The sequence below is a fragment of the Peromyscus californicus genome, unplaced genomic scaffold (assembly GCF_007827085.1).
Source record: "Peromyscus californicus insignis strain IS unplaced genomic scaffold, ASM782708v3 Scaffold_13__1_contigs__length_99412109, whole genome shotgun sequence".
NCBI classification, from domain to species: Eukaryota; Metazoa; Chordata; class Mammalia; order Rodentia; family Cricetidae; genus Peromyscus; species Peromyscus californicus.
Window position 1 is genome coordinate 93,119,511 of NW_026294424.1, and position 18,430 is coordinate 93,137,940.

The 18,430-nt window shown below is 40.7% G+C and overlaps 1 protein-coding gene across 5 annotated transcripts in view; it reads left to right on the forward strand.

Moving 5' to 3' along the window:
* The window catches only part of Arhgap24 (Rho GTPase activating protein 24), a 664,750-nt gene that overhangs the window by 483,848 nt on the left and 162,472 nt on the right, over positions 1-18,430 (forward strand). Inside the window, exon 1 of one of the 5 annotated variants that reach the window (XM_052735540.1) lies at positions 6,541-6,562. The exons of the other annotated variants lie outside the window; for them this stretch is intronic. The gene's annotated coding sequence lies outside the window, so the exon portion shown is untranslated. Of the gene's footprint in view, positions 1-6,540; positions 6,563-18,430 lie in introns of those variants that run through there. 5 annotated transcript variants of the gene reach the window in all.

An 18,430-nucleotide genomic window follows, 5' to 3' on the forward strand; every position in this document is an offset into this window, starting at 1 on the left:
CAAAGGAGGAACTTGTACAGAAGTCTGAGGACAGAAAAATATAACCAGTCATGAAATAAGAAAGAAAAATTGTTCACTTCAAAATTACTCCTTTGTCCAAGGAGATAATCAATAAATACATTTTGATTCACTGAGTAAATGAATGCCATTTATAAACATATTAATATATAGTAAATACCACGGTAAAAGGACACTGGTTGTTTTAATACTGTAAACAAAGTTATTTTCCTGAGTGGCACCAGGTGTGAGGGAAGCTATTGCCTCTCCCCGAGGCTGCTGGGAGGAGGCTCAGTGCATGGGTTCCTTAACCAAGATTCACCCTCACTCTGCATGGCCATGCCACAGCCCCCTTCCAGGTGCTCTGAGCAGTGATGTCATCCCACAATGAACCTGAGACCCAGGGCCCAGAGGAGCTGACTCACTAGAACAGGTAATTAGGAAGCTGTGGGCCAGGAGACTGGAGAGGAAAACTAATTTACAGCTCACCAGAAAGCTTGGAATTCGTGTGGATCCAGGTTGAGACAGGAGATTAAATGACCTGTGAGCTCCCTGCTCCAACATCTCCTCCCTTTTCATGTAGAGCAAACATGTCTCAAGTGCAAGGATTTTGCTTTTGCTCCTGAAGCATTACCAGGTAACAGAAGCATGTTGAAACCTCCGGGACAGGATAGGACTGGTTCCAGCCTGTCTTCTGCTTCAGTATCAGAAACTGCTGTAGAGTGCAGGCAGTTGGTTGGGGGGTAGGGGTGTCCTGGAGCTTGAAGACCTAGAAAATACAAGTATCTAGTTAGGTGAACACTGTGTATCCATGGAGGATATGCTGGCGAGTCAAGGATTTTATCTGGCTTGGCCCAAGTTCAAGAGTCTAGAGATGGCTTGTACAGACACAACTCTCTAGAGCCCTCTGGGACTTCATCTTTACTTCCCATAATTTCTCATGGCTGAGCCACAGGAGGATGTGCAGTGAGTCATTGTAGAAGTGGATTACTCCATGCTTTCTGCTTGTGCACTTGGACATCTGCTAGCTGAAGAGTAGGATCCCAGGGGGAAAAAACAGTAATGAATTAAAGAAACACTTCCCAAATATCTATTTTATATTCCACTGTTCTCAGTATTGGCAGTGTGATTTGTAAAATAGATCTGCTCTTATTTATCTATTTTGATACAGCTCTGAATTCATTCCAGAAAAGCAATAGTACTCAGATGAATGAGAATGTTCAAAAAGCACAAAAGATCATTTTAGGTAGCGGTAATGCTGAGAAAAAAATTCTAAGCTATAGAAACAGGATAAGGAGTTTCCACATAGGAGGATGATACTAGATAAAGAGGCCATTTTTCACTGAGGAGGTGGCATACAAGGTGAATTGTAGCTAGAGTTTTCCTGCCTGGCCCACAGTCAGGACAAATCTCTGACACCTGCCAGTCCCACAGCCGCTCAGACCCGACCAAGTAAACACAGAGACTTATATTGCTTACAAACTGTGTGGCCATGGCAGGCTTCTTGCTAACTGTTCTTATACCTTAAATTAATCCATTTCTATAAATCTATACCTTGCCACGTGGCTCGTGGCTTAACGGCATCTTCACATGCTGCTTGTCATGGCGGTGGCTGGCAGTGTCTCCCTCAGCCTTCCGCTTCCCAGAATTCTCCTGCCTATACTTCCTGCCTGGCCACTGGCCAATCAGTGTTTTATTTATACAGAATGATATCCACAGCAGTGAATCCTGAGTACTGCTAAGGTCTGTGAAAATATGAGGAAGGAATATTCTAGACACATGGAGCAAAAAGCTGGGAAACTCAGAAGGAAAGATGAAAGGCAATCAGGTGCTAAATCATGCAGAAGGCCGTGATGTACATGTGGTGCGCTTGGAAGCCCTGAAGGAACGAAGCAGAGACATTGTAGGAAATCACTGGACAACAAGAGATGATAGAGTGACAGGAACATCGGAAGGAACGAGGCAGGGCAAAGGGGGAATGTCAGGAAGCAGGGAAGGGAAGGGAAGGGTTAGAAACCGCAGGTGGTTATGGGGGGGCAATGAGCATTCTGAGATGGTAGGATGGACTGTGAGAGAGAGGATGGAGGGAGGTTAAATGTGAATTGACTAAGCAGTGGTTCTCAACCTTCCCAATGCTGTGACCCTTTAATACAGTTCCTCAGGTTGTGGGGACCCCCAACCATAAAATTATTTTCATTGCTACCTCATAACTGTAACTTTGCTATTACTATGATTGTAATGTAAATATCTGATGTGCAGGATATCTGATATGTGACCCCTGTGAAAGAGTCGTTCGATCCCCAAAGGGGTCTCAATGCAAATGTTGAGAACCACCGGACTAGAGGAAGTAGAGGCTTGAGATGTTCTATGTTCTATGCAGCAGTCTGAAGTGTGAAAATCCCCCAGCCGTGAGACACCCCCATGCATGAGGTCTCTCCAGAGCATGAGATCCCCCCCCAAGCCTAGAGCAGTGTGACGGGGCAGCTGTTGCTGTGTGCCCACCTTCTTCGCCATCAGCTGAGAGCTCTGAGTGAAAAGCACACGCTTCCTTCTAGTGCTCCCGGAAGCCCCAAAGCTGAGAGCAGATGAAGAGGTGGTGAGTTCTGACTGCTCGCCTCTGTGAATACCAGCATTTCCCGGGACTCCCCTCTGCTGTAAGCACCTGTGAGAGTCAGCACTGAACTTTAAAGTGCAGTTAGACTTTTCCCCTCCAAGTCACCCTTGGATTCTGAACCCAGAGCACTGCAAAGTGGGATGTCTGGAATAGATCCCAGAGACCTAAATATAGAGGCACAAAAATGTTTTCTAAGGCGGTTGTGAAGCCTTGTGCTATTTAAGATTGTATAGAATTTATATATTGACAGCACATGTTCCCTTCCGGTGCCATGAATCAAAAAAAAAGTAGGTTTGAAGGCCAATTTCCTGCTGTTTGGCCTGGTCACCAAAATTGCTCCTTGACCATCTTACTTAACCTGTTTTGAGAGCTGTTGGCTCTTGGATACAGTGCGATCTGTTATGTTATCTGTGGCTCAGCCTACTGCAGCTCTAAATGGCTTGCTGAGCATGCCTCTCTCCCACCTTCCTCCTTTCCCTGGGTGAAACACCTGAGTCACTGGGCTTCATTCCACCCACGTCTAAAGGTCACCTAATAGCCCTCTTCCCCTGCAAAGGTTCACTCTTCTTTTCTTTGGACTGCTTCTATCAGACATAAGGTAATAGACAACAGGAAAAACAAAGCTCAGGACATGCAGAAAAACTAAGAACTATCCCCAGTAAGACAGCTGGTATATATCCGTGTACTGGATGCCCCATACTTGACCTGTAAATCCTGTGGTAATGTCTGGACTTTACCTTTGCATAGAGTTTAATTAGGCATAATTGGAAATTATGAAAGGAGAATGGAATTCTGACATTGTGTCAGAAAACAAAAACAAAAAACACATGCAGTGTATTTTTCCAAGATTTCTTTCTCAAGACTCATGTTTTGGATCTCAATTTCTTATTTGTCAAGGTTGGAGAATTGCTAGCACAACCATTAATTCCTCACTTTGGAAACTACGTTCCACGAAATTGAATTGTCGTTGAAGCATTACTCTTTCATAATTACTCGGTCGATCTCACGTCCCATCGAAACCTTCGTCGTTTTCCACCCCAATCTAATGCAGCAACCGATGAGTTCAAAGAAAATGCAAATTATAAAACCAAAGAGTGAGTTTCAGAGCTTAGGAGCAAGCAATTGTGGCCACACATGGTGATTTAGACCTATAACCCCCGTGCTTGGGAAGCAGAGGCAGGAGGATTGCTGTGAGTCTGAGGCTAGCATCATCTACGTAAAAGTCCCAGCCCTCCCCCCGCAAAAAAGTAAGAGTTTAAAAATGGTTCCTGGGTGAGCTGAGCACTTGTTGTCTGTCTTGCTGTTGGTTTATTGAGATGGTTTCTTTCTCCTCACACTCAAGATCTTCTGCCTCAACTCCCCCAGTGCTGGGAACATAGACAAGCATTGCCACAGCCAGTTCCAGTCACGTTTGAACTTCAGGTGTCAAATAGCTGTTGCTGTGGTATTTCAGAACAGTCAGATGGAAGAAATAACAGTGACGAGGCTGATTTCAATGTGGGCCCCTTTAGTATTCTGGCTTATCTCATCTAGGCAGCGGTTTGTCGGGATTGGTGTAACTCAGTGTTAGTTCGGGTGGGGGTGGGGAGAAACAGTTGAAGGGTAGAAATGAAATTAAGAACTGGTATAGAAAATTGATCTCACTTCCCATCAAAACCCTTTGATTTTGACTGAAAATTATTTTTTTTGTTTGTCAGTTACTCTATTCTACATGGGAAGGGGGTAGTGGCTTCATGAATTTCTAATAAATAATTTTCAAATTAATAAATTAATTAATACATTACAGATAATAGTTTCAAATTATTGTAAGAATATTGTGCCTTCAGTTTGAAAATAATTTCTTTATATATGACTAGAAAATGGTACATGAAAGACTCCTAGTAAAATTATTATATTACTTATCCGTGTTATTTAAAAAAAATTAATGAATCTGGGCAAGATATACCTTGTAATTCTAGCACTCAGGAGTTGAGGTAAGAGGATTGCCATGACTTTGGTCTACAGAGCAAAATCCTGTGTAAAACAAACAAATAAATAATATATGTATGTATGTATACATATATACATGTAATATATAAAAATATATATACACACACATATATATATAATTTAATTTATAACTCTATAGAATGGGTCTGGAATGTGGCTTAGTGATAGCGTATTTGCTTAGCATGGGTGATATCCCTGGAATTGATCCCCAGCATCACACACACAAAATCACAGTCATTATTACCACAAATCAATGTGAGGCTGGGGCAATGGGTTTAATTGGTAAAGTGCCTGTTATCACACAAATGTGGAGACTCAAGTCTGGATCGCCAGAACCCTTATAAAACCCTGGCGCTTGAGTACACATCTGTACTCCAGAGCTTCGGGGAACAAAAAGAGGTAAATCCCTGTAGTTCATTGGCCAGGCAGAGTAGCCAATCGGTGAGCTTCTGGTTCAGTAAGATACAGGAACTTAAAACAATAAACAAGCAAAACAGCAACAAAAACAAAAACTGGGTAATCAATAGAGAAAGACACCCGATTTCCCTCTGGCCTCCAAATTCATATTTACACAAGTTACGTACACCCTCATGTATGTGAACACAATCATGTATGTGTATTGCACATACACACAAATAAATAAATGTGTATGTTTGTGAAAATGTCTTTACACACTGCCGGCAGGAAGAGCCATCCTGCTGGGGTGGGATCATGGCTCCACTGGTAAACTCCTTGCCTTGTAAACAGGAGAGCTGCACTTTAAAGAGCCTGGCACTGTGGCTGGAGCCTGTAACCCCAGCACTGAAGAGGCAGAGGTGAATGGATCCTGGGGTTCACTGACCAGCCACCCCAAGCTTGTCTAAGAGCTCTAAACCAGTGAGAGATGCTGTCTCAAGAAACAACTGAGAAATGCCTCCAAGGTTACCCTCCAGCCCACACACATATTCATATACATGTGAATCTGTGCACACACACAAATACACACACAGAGAATCCACATAGAGTCAAGATGTTTCCAGTTCAGGAACTATAAGAACTCTCTGTTTCTCTGTGTCTCTGTCTCTCTCTGATGCTGAGCAGAAACATCACAAATGAAACCTAACCCCTCTCATATGAGGGTCCCTTCCTAGAATAGTCTCTGTGGGGACTAATGTGTCATAACAACCCTCAAAAAAGGGCAACTCCAGAATCATAAAACTATGTCAGAAAAATATAATTCCCTAGGTATGCAAGGAGAGCTGAAATTCAGCGGGAACTTTCGATGTTAAGGATTGTGAAGCTGAGGAAGATGTTGTCTCTGAGACAGGTGGTTCCCTGTCCTAATTGTCTTCCTGCTCGCTGCCAATACCTCACACCGTTTATAAGGATGCAGAGGTTATTTCCTCACAGTGCCCAGTGCAGAGGAAACGGTGAACTGGTAGTCATGAAACCTTATCTATTAACGGAGCCGCTAACAATGGAGCTGCCTGACTGATGGCATTTAGATCAAACTTCCTACTTTCTCTGGACTTCACTTTTCTGATTAACAGAACGAGAAAGCACTGGGTTTCTGGGTCCTGGTGAGCTATCTACAGTTCTTTCATCTTCTTTGTGTTCTGCTGTTTTTCCAAATGCTCAAATACTACATTATTTAAGGTATATTTCCTTGCAGAAGTTCCCCCACCCCTCCCACCCCGTTTCTCTGTCTCTTTCTTCAATATATGGGATAGGAGGATACTGACTAAGTCTGAGGGAAGGAGGAGGAAGAAAATTAGCTACAGGAAGAGTTTATAGTCCCGTCTACAAGAAAACTTAAATATAGCTACCACTGCTTTGAAAGGAACAGTTTATGTCCAAACAATATTTTCCAGACGAGCTCTGTACTTTCTTGCCAACAGAATTAATTTTAAACTGGACACAGTAGACAGTTAAACGAGTCGGCTCTGGGACCAGCTGTGTTAGACAAGACCAGTTACTTATAAGGTACTGTTTTTCCTCATTGAAATCTTCAGGGTCCGTTTGTGTGGGGTACAAGAGTTCTGTGGGCATTTGATCTTCGTTTTTCCTTTTATTTTACCTCCTTGCTGTGAGAAAATGCAATCTTTAAAATAGTTTGGGTTTTAGCTGTACTGTTTGTGGCTGTTGACCATCGAAGCTGTCGGGATTGTTTTGTTTTACTTTCAGGAACCAAATGATCTTTGTCAGTTTATCCCAAAGCTTTCTTCAGCCTTGTCCAATCTTGTCATGGATGATATTTGACTTGTATTGTATGTGTTAGATAGGAGGTGTATGTTGACTTCCTTTGCTGATGGGGAGGGGCTAATTCATCTTCAACTTGAACTGTAGAATCAATACAGAGCCCACCCAGAAGAGGAGCAAGAGAAGGCAGGTCCGGGTATTGCTCTTACTTCATTCAGATTCAGAGCTTAGAAGACTTAATATGAAAAGCACTCTTTAAATTAAGCTTTTACCACTAGTTTGTATCTCTACTTAATTGGTCATTTTAACTCTTCCTTCTCTTTGTTAAAAAATCCCAGGAAGTCTGTTAATTCATTTAAAGTGACTTAGCTCAATTGGAAGAGCTTGCCTACCACGTACGATCCCTGCACACACAGCGAAAGTTGGGTGTTGGGGTGAAAGGGTGTGTTCCTGGCACTCAGGCAGTGGAAGCAGAAGAATCAAGAGTTCAGGGTCAGACTCGGCAACACAGTAAGTCTGAAGCCAGTCTGGGATATGTGAAACTCTTAACAAAAAGTACGATAAAGTTTATACTGGTGTAGCCTCACCCATCTTAAAGGAGCAACTTCCCTACCAAGCAAAGCACATGCCACCAAGTTCTTCCTCACTGACTCATGGAAGGACTTCAGAGCAAAGAAGGGAATAATGTAACCTGGACAGGAGGCTGACAGAAAGGATCCCAGGAGCCTCTGTCCCTTGAAGTGCCACTGTTAAACCCCAGGGCTGGCCAGCCAGCTTGAAATATCTGCTGCTGGTCTAGAAACAGGAAATGGACTCCTGAGAAGTGAAGTTTTCAAGTTTGCCTGTGAAAATGCCATATGTTTTTTAAAAGAACCATCCATTGGTAGATATTTACTTCTCTGAAATCTTCTGTATATTTCTATGTCTCTCTAGAGGGGACTATAAGAAATTTTGTGTTTTCCTGATCATGCAGCATTAGCATGTAGACACATGATCACATTTTTCAATAATTCAGTGATGGCTCTAGAGTCTGTCCCACTGTGTGAAAGGCTGTTGCTTCTATTGAATGTTCACATGATCACAACACTTTTTCAATTCCTGTATTATTTTTGAGTTTTCTTTATTTCTATGTGCATTGTCCACTAAAAATAATGAATTCTTCTCTTACCATGCAAACAGTTCATATATCTCTAGCACCTCCCTTCAACCTCAAATGCTCTTTCATAATTATTAATTATTTATTAATGCAAGCATAAAGAACAAAACAGAACAAACAAGCTCATGAAAGCGTGGATGGGCTAAGGGGCAGTTCATTTCTCTTCTGAGAAAAGGGCACAGACACAGTGACATCTATTTTGAGTGTTCGGGAGATGTTTGGCTCAAGCCCAAGTTCTTAGTTGTGGTTTGTAGTAGAGGTTGCCATGGAGGCTGTTCTGGAATACATAGCACATCCCTGCATCTGATAAAAAAAATGTACTGTTTGGTTTCCTTTTTACAAAGTTCCTGGAGGTATGTGTCAAGAAATCAGTGAGTAACTAATCCCGAGGGACAGACATATTATTAATCAAGCTCAGGTGTTTTATTTAAATTCATTCATATGCATGATGTTCACATGCATGCATAGCTGAGCAGAGCACAATAATACCTTGTGGGGAAACCTAAAGACAAAGAAGTACTCCTAGTGTGCACTATTCTTCTGTATAGAGACCATACTTTAGGGAGAAAGAAATGGGTAATACAAGGCTAATTGTGTGGATGATGATTTGGGTTTCTTAAGTGAATTCAACTTACTTTCAAGTTCTATTAAACTGAAAAACTGGCATAAAGTAATTTTACAAGCCATATGTGTTGAATATATGGCAATATGTGTTCTCATATCTTCCAACATTTTCATATAGTATTCCAGAACAAAACTGAGTTACTGGTTTCTCAATGGTCTTGAGAATGATAGTAGTCATTTTCATTTCTCTCATACATACATACATACATACATACACACACACACACACACACACACACACACACACACACACACACACACACACCAAATAAACAAACAAGAAAAGTCTCTGGCGACAAAGGAGCTATATGAATTCGTGACAATTATTAATTCAAACATTACACAACTCCTTTGCCAGTTACTTGATCATACAACTTCCTTCAGAACCATGCTGGTGGCAACATCTTCCATTCCAAGCTGTGCCCTAGGGAAGACCCTTTGGGTGTAAAGTGGCTTTGGATCTGCAGGTGTTTGAAACTGTGCAGAATCTTTGTATGCTTCTGCTCCCTACTTGTGTTTGATAAATAGAAAGGCATCTCTGGAAATGCTATTCCAGTTGAAACATGGTCTTTAAGCATTGGAAATAGGAACCACAGCTGGACTTCCTATCATGGGCTCATTTTCATTGAAATGTAATTTTCACATTCATACCTGCATAGAAAATTTGCCATACCGAAGGACATTCATTTGGCAACAAGAACTTTACTGCCACAAGGCAAAATTTCTGTAAAGTCAAAGCCATTATGAATAAATGTGTGCTTGGGGGGATTTAATTTAGATGGATAGTTTTTAAACTGGAAGGGAAGGAAAGAAGCCACTTTAAATAAACTAAAGCATGTTTGCACTCATGGATAACATCTTATAAGGTCCCTTCAAGCTTAAACTTATTGAGTTCTCTAGAAGCCTCAGAATTCGTCTCCTCCTAAACTAGAATTCAGGGAAGAAGACACATTTCTTAAAGAGCAATCATACTTGATGCTGGAGCTTATTGAAGGTGTTAGGGAAGAAATCCCTGTTTTATTCTCATAAAAAGCTCATTGAGTTACAACCCTTCAGAAAGGATGCTAAAGTTAACTCAAGTCCATCCTTGTATATTGGCCTTGGTATAACATAAACAAGGGCTTTGGGATAATTTAGGATGTGATGTGGTCAATGATCGTGGTTCATTTTGTGGTTATGTAAGGAACATCTGTTGAATGAATATACCATTCAAATCTTTAAAGCTATCAACAAATAAACTGAAACTCCTGTGCTTTATGGTGTATTTTGTTATGGGGGATTCACCAGTGAGTCACATGAAAATGCCTACATTTCATTATGTTTTGTTTGCTATGAACTCATAAAACTGCTATTAGCTGGAAGGAATTTGGAATTTTAAATTTTCTATGAAGAAAAAGCATCATAAAATCTGTAATTAACAATGTAAAAGGCAGAATTGTAGATGGGGACACATATTGTTATCTGTCTGGCTTTTGTTTTTTTTTCTTGTGTATACTTTGCTGTAGACATTGTGGGAAACTTTGTATCATTTTATACACGTTGGAGAACAAGGCAGGACAGAGCTGTGCATTATTCTGTCCTAAGCCTCTCTGTAGATAAGCCAACACATTTTCTATTATTGCTGTCCACAGCATCTCATGTTCTGTTGGGAGTAAAATGGAGATCAGTGCGTTCTTTTACACAGGACTTTTGCTGATCTGGTTATTTTGAAGTAGTAGTGGCTTAGAAATGAAAGAGTCCTTCAAAAACAAACAAAACAAAACAAACAAACAAGAAATAGCATTGGGGAACAAAGTTACACTTGGGTCCTACATTTCTGTGCTCACTCTTAACGTCTCAGTCTAGCACAAAGTACTGTCTAAGGGGATGCATTCACCCAGGACAGGAAGGGATAGCATAAGTTCCTTCAGTCTGAGGAAGAGGTCAGCCATGTCCCCTCTTCTCTGAAAATTCCCAGGGGAGGGAAAGGTTCTCTCTTCCCTCCAAGGAAGAGGTCAAGATTCGATGCCAGAAGTCTTTCTTCCACAAGGAGTGATAAACATATAAAAGGCTATGGGAACTTAGTAAAATAGCTGTCATTTTATTAATGAATGTTTGCTAAGGCATTTCCTGGGCCACTGGTGTTTATGGAACTTTTAAACAAAACATTTTTGAAGACAGAACCAAGGCTCGCTTCACAAATCATGGCGCTCTACTGGCACCTTGCTTTTCCTCAGAGCGCAATTGATGGTCAGGCCTCTGTTACACTAAAAAAGCAAATACTCAACTCTCTCAGCCACACACTCTCTCCCCTGTGCCAGCAAAAATTTCTGCATTCTGCCTGTGCAGCCTCGCCTGCCCCTGACACCCTCATGCTTTGAAGTAAGTGTGTGCTTCTACCACAAAACCAAAATTACCCGAGGAAGGCTGCCGGGGACGGTGGATCGGTGATGAGTCTCGGCAAGGTTTGTCTTTGCTGTTACCTTCTGATTTTTGCCATTCCTGCTATTCACTGTCGGGCTCCTTGATGGGAGGGATTTTGTCCCTGATTCTCTTTGTTTCTGGGGCTTCTTTTTTCCTCTTTCTCTGCCTTCTCTGTAGCAACGGGTGGTCTTTTTCCTATGTTCCTGATTTGAATTCTGTATCTGTTTCATGTTCTTCCTTAGCTTTGCTTCCTCTGAAAATTTCATCTAGTCTCATAGCTTCATTTTCACACCAGTTGAGGTCTAGAGGTCAGCCCCATTGCATGGCCTTGGCTGGTTTCCTCATTAACTTGGGCTCTGAAGTGATGTCTTAGGCCTCTAGTGCTTTTGACTCTATAGCCTTCCTTACTAAAATCAACCCTCACTTTGTGTTTCCTCTCTCACCCTAGAGAGCAGACACTAATATCACAGATTTGTTTTGTTTTTGTTTTTGTTTTTAACACACAGGTTCACCATGTAGCCTTGTCTGAACTATAATATCTCACTGTGTCAGACAAGCTGGCTTCAAACTTCTGCAGACCTACCTGCCTATGCTTCCCAAGTGTTGGGATTAAGGGTGTGAACCACCATGCGCTTATTACAGCATTAAAAAATATATGTTCTCGACACATTTCTCTCTTTATTCCCATGGCCACCACCTTGCAGAAAACTTAATTGTCTCTCGTTAGGTTGGTGACTCATCACTGTTCTTCCTCTGACTTTGTCTGGACCACTTCACCATCTACTACCTGTGTGTCGATTTAAAGCAAAGATGATGGATGGATGGATGGATGGATGGATGGGTGGATGGGTAGGTAGATGAGTGGGTGGGTGGGTGGAGGGAGGTGGATGGATGGGTAGATAGGTGGATGGATGGAGGAATGGGTGAGTGGAAGGGTGGGTGAATGGATGGATGGATGGATAGAGGGACAGATAGATAACCAAAAAGTTTCAATAACTTTTCATTATATGGGCAAGAGCAAAGGCTGTTGAGTTGAATTTCAGGATTTGAAGCTTTGTTAGGACATTTACATGAGTCGGCATATGTGAGATCCTAGTCTTTCTGAGCCTCAGCCTCCGCATCTAAAAGTAGAAGAATCAGTGTCCAATAAAGCTACTGTGTTTCCACCCCTCTCTGTGCCTGCTCCTATGCTCTGTGCATCTCCCATTCACTTGGGCATCCATGCTTAAGAGGATTCATTTTGAGAAAAGGGATCTCACTCCATTGTTTCCAAGAAAAAACGCAGCAGGATGGCTCCTTGGTTAAGAACACCAGCTACTCTTCCACAGGGCCCACATTCAATTCCCAGAACCTACATAGTGGCTCACAACCATCTGTAACTCCAGTTCCAGAGGATTTGATGTTCTCTTCTGGCTTCCATGTACACCATGCACACCTATGGTGTTTAGCCATTCATGCAGACCAACACTCATACATGTAAAACAATGAAAAATAAATCTTCAAAGAAGGAGAGATTAGCAATAAAAGTAAAATTATTCCTCCTTTTAGCAATCATAAAATACAAGTAAGCACTCTATTCAGTCTTTGCATGTGGCTTTCTTTATCATTCATGATTCAATCTAAGAATCATAAAACAAGCAAGTAGAATAGCTGGTTAACCTATCTTAGGCAGTTTGATACTACATTACCCCATTAGATGACTATTTCCACTATTTTGAATTTAATAATCAATGGTAAGTGAGATGCCTCAGTAGGTAAAGCACTTGGTGCCGAACCTACCACATGACAGAAGAACAGAACTGGTTTCCCCAATTTGTCCTCTCACCTCCACATACACTGTGGTGTAGGGGATAGACAGACAGACAGACAGACAGACAGACAGACAGACAGACAGACACACACACACACACACACACACACACACACACACACACACACATGCAAAATGTAAACAAACAAACAATAATTTAAAAAGGACTCCATAGGGTGTCATAATCAGATTTAAGTTGAAAGTAAAATTCAGTGTGAGAGCTTAATGTAAGAAGGCTTTATCTATCCTGCCAGCCAGTTCCCAAAAATGCCATGGAGACTTATTATTAATTATAAAAGCTAGGCCTTAGCTTGGGCTTGTCCCATTATCTCTTATAACTCAAATTAACCCATTTATATTAATCTACATTTTTCCATTGTGACATTTTACCTTTTTTTAGTCTTACATCTCCTGTTTCCTTTCTATCTCTGGCTGGTGACTCTGCCCCTTCTTCCCAGAGTTCTCTTTCTCTGCCCAGAAATCCCACCTATTTCTCCTCCTGCCTATCTATTAGCCATGCAGCTCTTTATTAAACCAACTACAGTGATACATCTTTATACAGTGTACAAATACACCACAACAGCTTAAGATCTTCATCATACTTTTGTCCTAGAGTCATGGGGTAATTAAGTTTTTCTGAAATGATCTGTGTCTTTCACTTTAGGTAAGTAGAATGACCACTTATCTTTGTACCTAGTCTGTGTTTCCTGGAGGCTGTTGTTAATGTCTTTTCTAGTGCTTTCTTCTAGAGATTGCTACAGTTACTTCTTTCAGAGGAATTGGGCTTTTTCAGAGCATCAGAATTCTGCATCCTATTCTGCTTCATTAATCAGTTTGTTGATTACTTATCATATCAAGCTGCATAATCATGGTAGGGAAGTTGGGTAGAGGTCTTAAAGGCATAGTAACTAAGCATTCACTTATTTCAGTTGATCAAAACAATCCAAAGTAGTACAACTGAGCTCTTAATGGCCACCTACAAGATTGGAATGATTTTCCGCTCTAAGGACTTTGCATCCATGCCAGCAAGTTTGGAATATTAATTTATAGTCCTAAATTTACAACAGAAATAAAGCAGAGTGCCAGGAGGAGGAGTTAGAATCTAGTGTATGGAGCTGTTGTTGGTATAGGAAGCATTTAAATGCTGTTTGCTTGATTTTAAACTTATTTAGGGTCTGAAATGGGAATTCATGATGTATATAACATAATGAAGTATGTTTCACCACAAAGTGAGCCCTCTAATGTACCATAAGTTTCTCTGAAATAATGTAAATCATGTCAGAGATTTACTTGTACATTTCAGTAATGTCAGTATTATGTTATGGAAGTTTCATAATATGAAACTCTGTATTTCTATATTTTAATAAACATAAACACACACAGAAGATACAAAGGGAAATACCTAAGGATAAAGCACTTGGTATGAGTCCATGGTGAATGTTCCCCCTCTTTAGAAAGGTCTACCCTGTCTCTGTCTTCTTTCTCACATAAAGATGTGGGTCTCCATTTCCTTGTCTTCCCATGTGACTTACCACACACAGGTGGGATTTTGTTTTTGTTTTTAAATTTTATTTATTAATTTTTTCAGAGTAGACAATTCTTAAATCTTGTCTTCCTAGAAATTGTTACTTCTGAGATACTGTCCCCAACCCTGCTTGCCCTTTTCTCTCCCCTAGAGCTCTGCTGAGACCTTCCTTTTGGTTGGCTTACTCTCTGGTCCATTGTCCTTGCTCAGTTGGACCATAAATTCTTGTAGGATATCAGGTCTATCTTAAGTCTTTGATGATCAGTGGTTAGAATGGTACCTAAAAAGTAAATCTCAAAAATTGAGACCCAGTATTGCTCTAGTGTGGCTGTTACAAATGGGTGTATATCCTGACTGACATATATTTATATAAGAATAAGTAGCAGGTTGGCTCAGTATTTCATTTTGGCTTCTTACTGATTGAGATTTCTTTCTAAAGTAACAATCATTTAGGTGTTTCATTAAATGTTGCCTGCTTTATAATCCTTCCTAACTGTCCCAATTTCTGCTGTCCCATTACATGATGATGGACTCATTATCAATAATTAACAGCTATTTGAAATATGAATTTATGACCCAGCCCATTCCATTGGCTTTGCTCACATCTCATTCTTTTTACGATAACTATTTCTCGGTAAAAAGGATAATTCAGAAAAGAATTTTGGGTATTTCTGTAATAAGAGCTTGGAGTTTGGGATATTTTTTGTTTATAATACCCTTTGAGTTTCAAAAAGTCAACCTCCTTTCAAAAAGGCTTAGTATCCAAAGTTGAACTTATAGCAACAACAACAAAGAGAAATTTTTACTATAACCCCACACTCACATGACTCACGTGGTCTGTGAGACACAGGGAAAAATCAGAGGGAAGATAAAGACATGTCAAATGCTGGAAGACAGTGGGATGCTAAGTAAACCCCATATTCTGCTACTTCCCGCCTGTTGGATTCATTGGAGACAGAACTGGAAACACAGACCAGAGTGATCTAATCTAACACGAGAGGAAACTGTGAACCACTTTCTTTATAGAGGACATGGAGACTACAAACCTCAAATCATGTTTTAATGCTTTTGTGGTGCAAAATGACTAGAAATGAACATCTTAGCAAACATGTACAGATTGCCCTCCAGGTTACCCCCATGCCCTATGTGCAGCCCTGAGGGGAACAGGAGAAAAAGAGAGATAAACTTGTAGGAGTCCAGACATCAGGACCAAAAGGGCTGGACCCAGGTCTGTGGGATGAATTCCAGAGATACCATGTGTTCCAAGGATGAATACCTTGGCACCCTCCCCTTCTGAGGATGTAGAAAGAGCACTCTATGTTCCTGATACCAGACAATGCTCAGTTAAAGGAATTCCTAGATTGAGTTTCAGCCTGTGGTAGAGAAAAAAATAAGAACATTATATTTTATATATTTCGTTTTGTAAAACCAACATTCATTCTTCGGCATGTCAATATTTCAACTTAAACACATTATTTTTAGAGATCTGTATTATATAGAAAATTAGAGTGTTGAAATAACAGCTTACAGTTCTCTCTAAAGTGAAAAGTGTGCTTGTTTTTCTTAGGCACTAAAGGGATTTCAAGGCTTAAAAGACCAGATGTAAAATTCTGTGTGATAAGGTCCTAGTGAGATGAAGGGATTAAAGACTGATCCTGTGGGAGAACCTTCATTTTAGACAACTCAGAAGAGATTCAGGGTTTCTTTTCCATTTTATCAAAAGTATGAAACCCCAAGACATCAAGGCCTTACTGGAGTTATCTTAAGGAACACACACAAAAGCTAAAATATCAGCAAGTTGTTCTGTAGGATTGTTGCCTTCTAACATGAGTCTGCCCTGCAACTCAACAGCAGGCTAAGAAAGGGGTTTCTAAATAAGTCTGGCCCTGTAAGACCAGTTGGTAGACTAGGACTGGTTTTGTGATGGTAGTGGTGGTGGCTTATTTGTTTGCTTTTTGACTCTACTTAAGAGTGAGGCATGGGTTCATCAACAACTGGACATTGGAAACTAGACAAGAACTAAATCTGCCAGAAGCAGAACTTCAACTTACGATAGAATGGAAAGATAACCCTACAGAGCTTGGGGTTAAATCTGAGTTAGTAGTGAAGCCAAATAGGAAAGCCAAGTGTGCTGCCAGCATACCATAGTCTGTCCTTGTGGTGACTGTGGCACACCACCAGAGTCCTTAGGTGGGCAATGAGGGCCAGTTATTCTGCTGCGTTCTCATGTGAACTAGTGCCCACTCTGAGAGGTAGGGCTAGGGGTACCTAAGAATTGCCTTGAGAAAGCCAGTTCCACCACCAGTATGTTTTCTCCTCAAAGCCACCATACTAGTGCATGCCCCACTTTTATACCCAGCTAAGAATGTTTATTGACTCAGTACCTGTGATTCTGGCTTGTTTTCTAAAGTCCTAGTTTTACATATCCTTGTCCACTGTCCTCAGTATAACTGTGTGTATTAGGTTTTATTTTTTTAATAGATATGAAAGTAAACCAAACATCTTAAAATGAAGATTCCCCTGCCCTTTCTTGACATGTCTGGTTCAGCTAATCTGGAGGGGACTCTAGGGTGTACACTTTAGCAAAGACTTCAGGTAATTTTGATGCAAGCAGCACACAAACAACACTGTGAGAAACCCTGCTTTAAGTCAACCAAATGCCTTTGGAAATGTGATAATTCACTGGCCACCTTGCCCCTCTTAGGAAGCCTCTTGTTCCTTATGAGACAGCATAAATCACTATAGTGCCATATATCTTGACTTAGTGGAGAATGAAAATGGTTTCTGAAAGTATACCCTGTGTCAAAACATTGAGCATTTTAGGATATGAGTCAAAATTCAAGATCATTTATGTTGCGGCCAACTCTAGTTTTAGTATATCTGCAATTTTAAAGGCAATTTATTTTTATTGTGTTTCAGACCTGGCCAGAGATATGAAAATGGTTTCAATTTGTACCTAAAATGCAAAATTTTATTGTGTTGCTCTTCCCAAAATGAAATATCTCTCCAGTTTATGGGAGAACTGTCCTTCCAATTGCAGACATAAAAATGGCTGCAGGCTGCAGCGACAAGTTAAAAGGGAGTGTTGGCTCTTCACAGTGTGTCTGTTAGGACTGGAAGCTGGGCAGCGAACAGCCGTCACATATGGGAAAGATTTACGTTGCCTGAGTGGGCTCCAGTTTGATGTAGTGTAAATGGTATTTTCAAGTGCTCCAGTTTCCCAGATTTTCCATGGCTACAGTATATGCTCTTGTCTCTACTGAGAAATATGTTAGTCTAGGGAATATTGAATAAGCATTCTTCCAGGCACTCTAGTCATAGCTTTTTGTTTTGAGCCAAGTCTAGTGTGGCTGTTTCACATATGATTTTGCTCTTTCTCAACTGTGATGGAAAAAATGAAAATTTAAAATAACTAAAGAAAGCATTTAACCATGAATCAGTTAGCATTTATTGTCATTAAAGACTGTAAGGAACTAGGACCAGGCTTTATGCAGCACACTGAGAACCCAGTGCTGGTAAAAAAAAGAAAAAAAGAAAAAAAAAACCCTGATGTATGCTTAGCCTCTGTTATGGTAGAGAAATAAGGAGTCAGAGGAAGGAAGCCCATGAAATAATGTGTGAGGCCAGTTGTCTCAAGTAAGTAGGGTTAGAACCGAAAGTCTCTATTTGGGGTCCAGTAGGTTCCCATCAGGATGGTCTGACCATCAGTGTGTCCATTGTTAAAGATTCTGGGGCTGTAATGTTTAGATAGAGCTGAAGTCTCATCTAAGGCATCTAGTAGGAATCATGGTTATAATATGTTGGCATCTCGGACTGCAGAGATGGCTCAGCCTTTAAGGGCACTTGCTGGTTTTAGAAAGAACCTTGTGCCTGATTTCCAGCACCCATGCCAGAAGGCTCACAACCACCTGTAACTCCATTTCTAGGAGATCCAGTGCCTCTTCTGGCCTCCATGAGCACTGTATTCACATGTGCAAATCTACACACAACACACACATGTATACATAGTTAAAAATAAAAGTTTTTAAAAAGGAAAATAAAACATTGGCATCTAATAAATAACTAGGATTTAGGACATGATCTCAGAGAAGAAACGATATGCATTTTGAGCAGTACGGTAGCTTTGAATTGTTT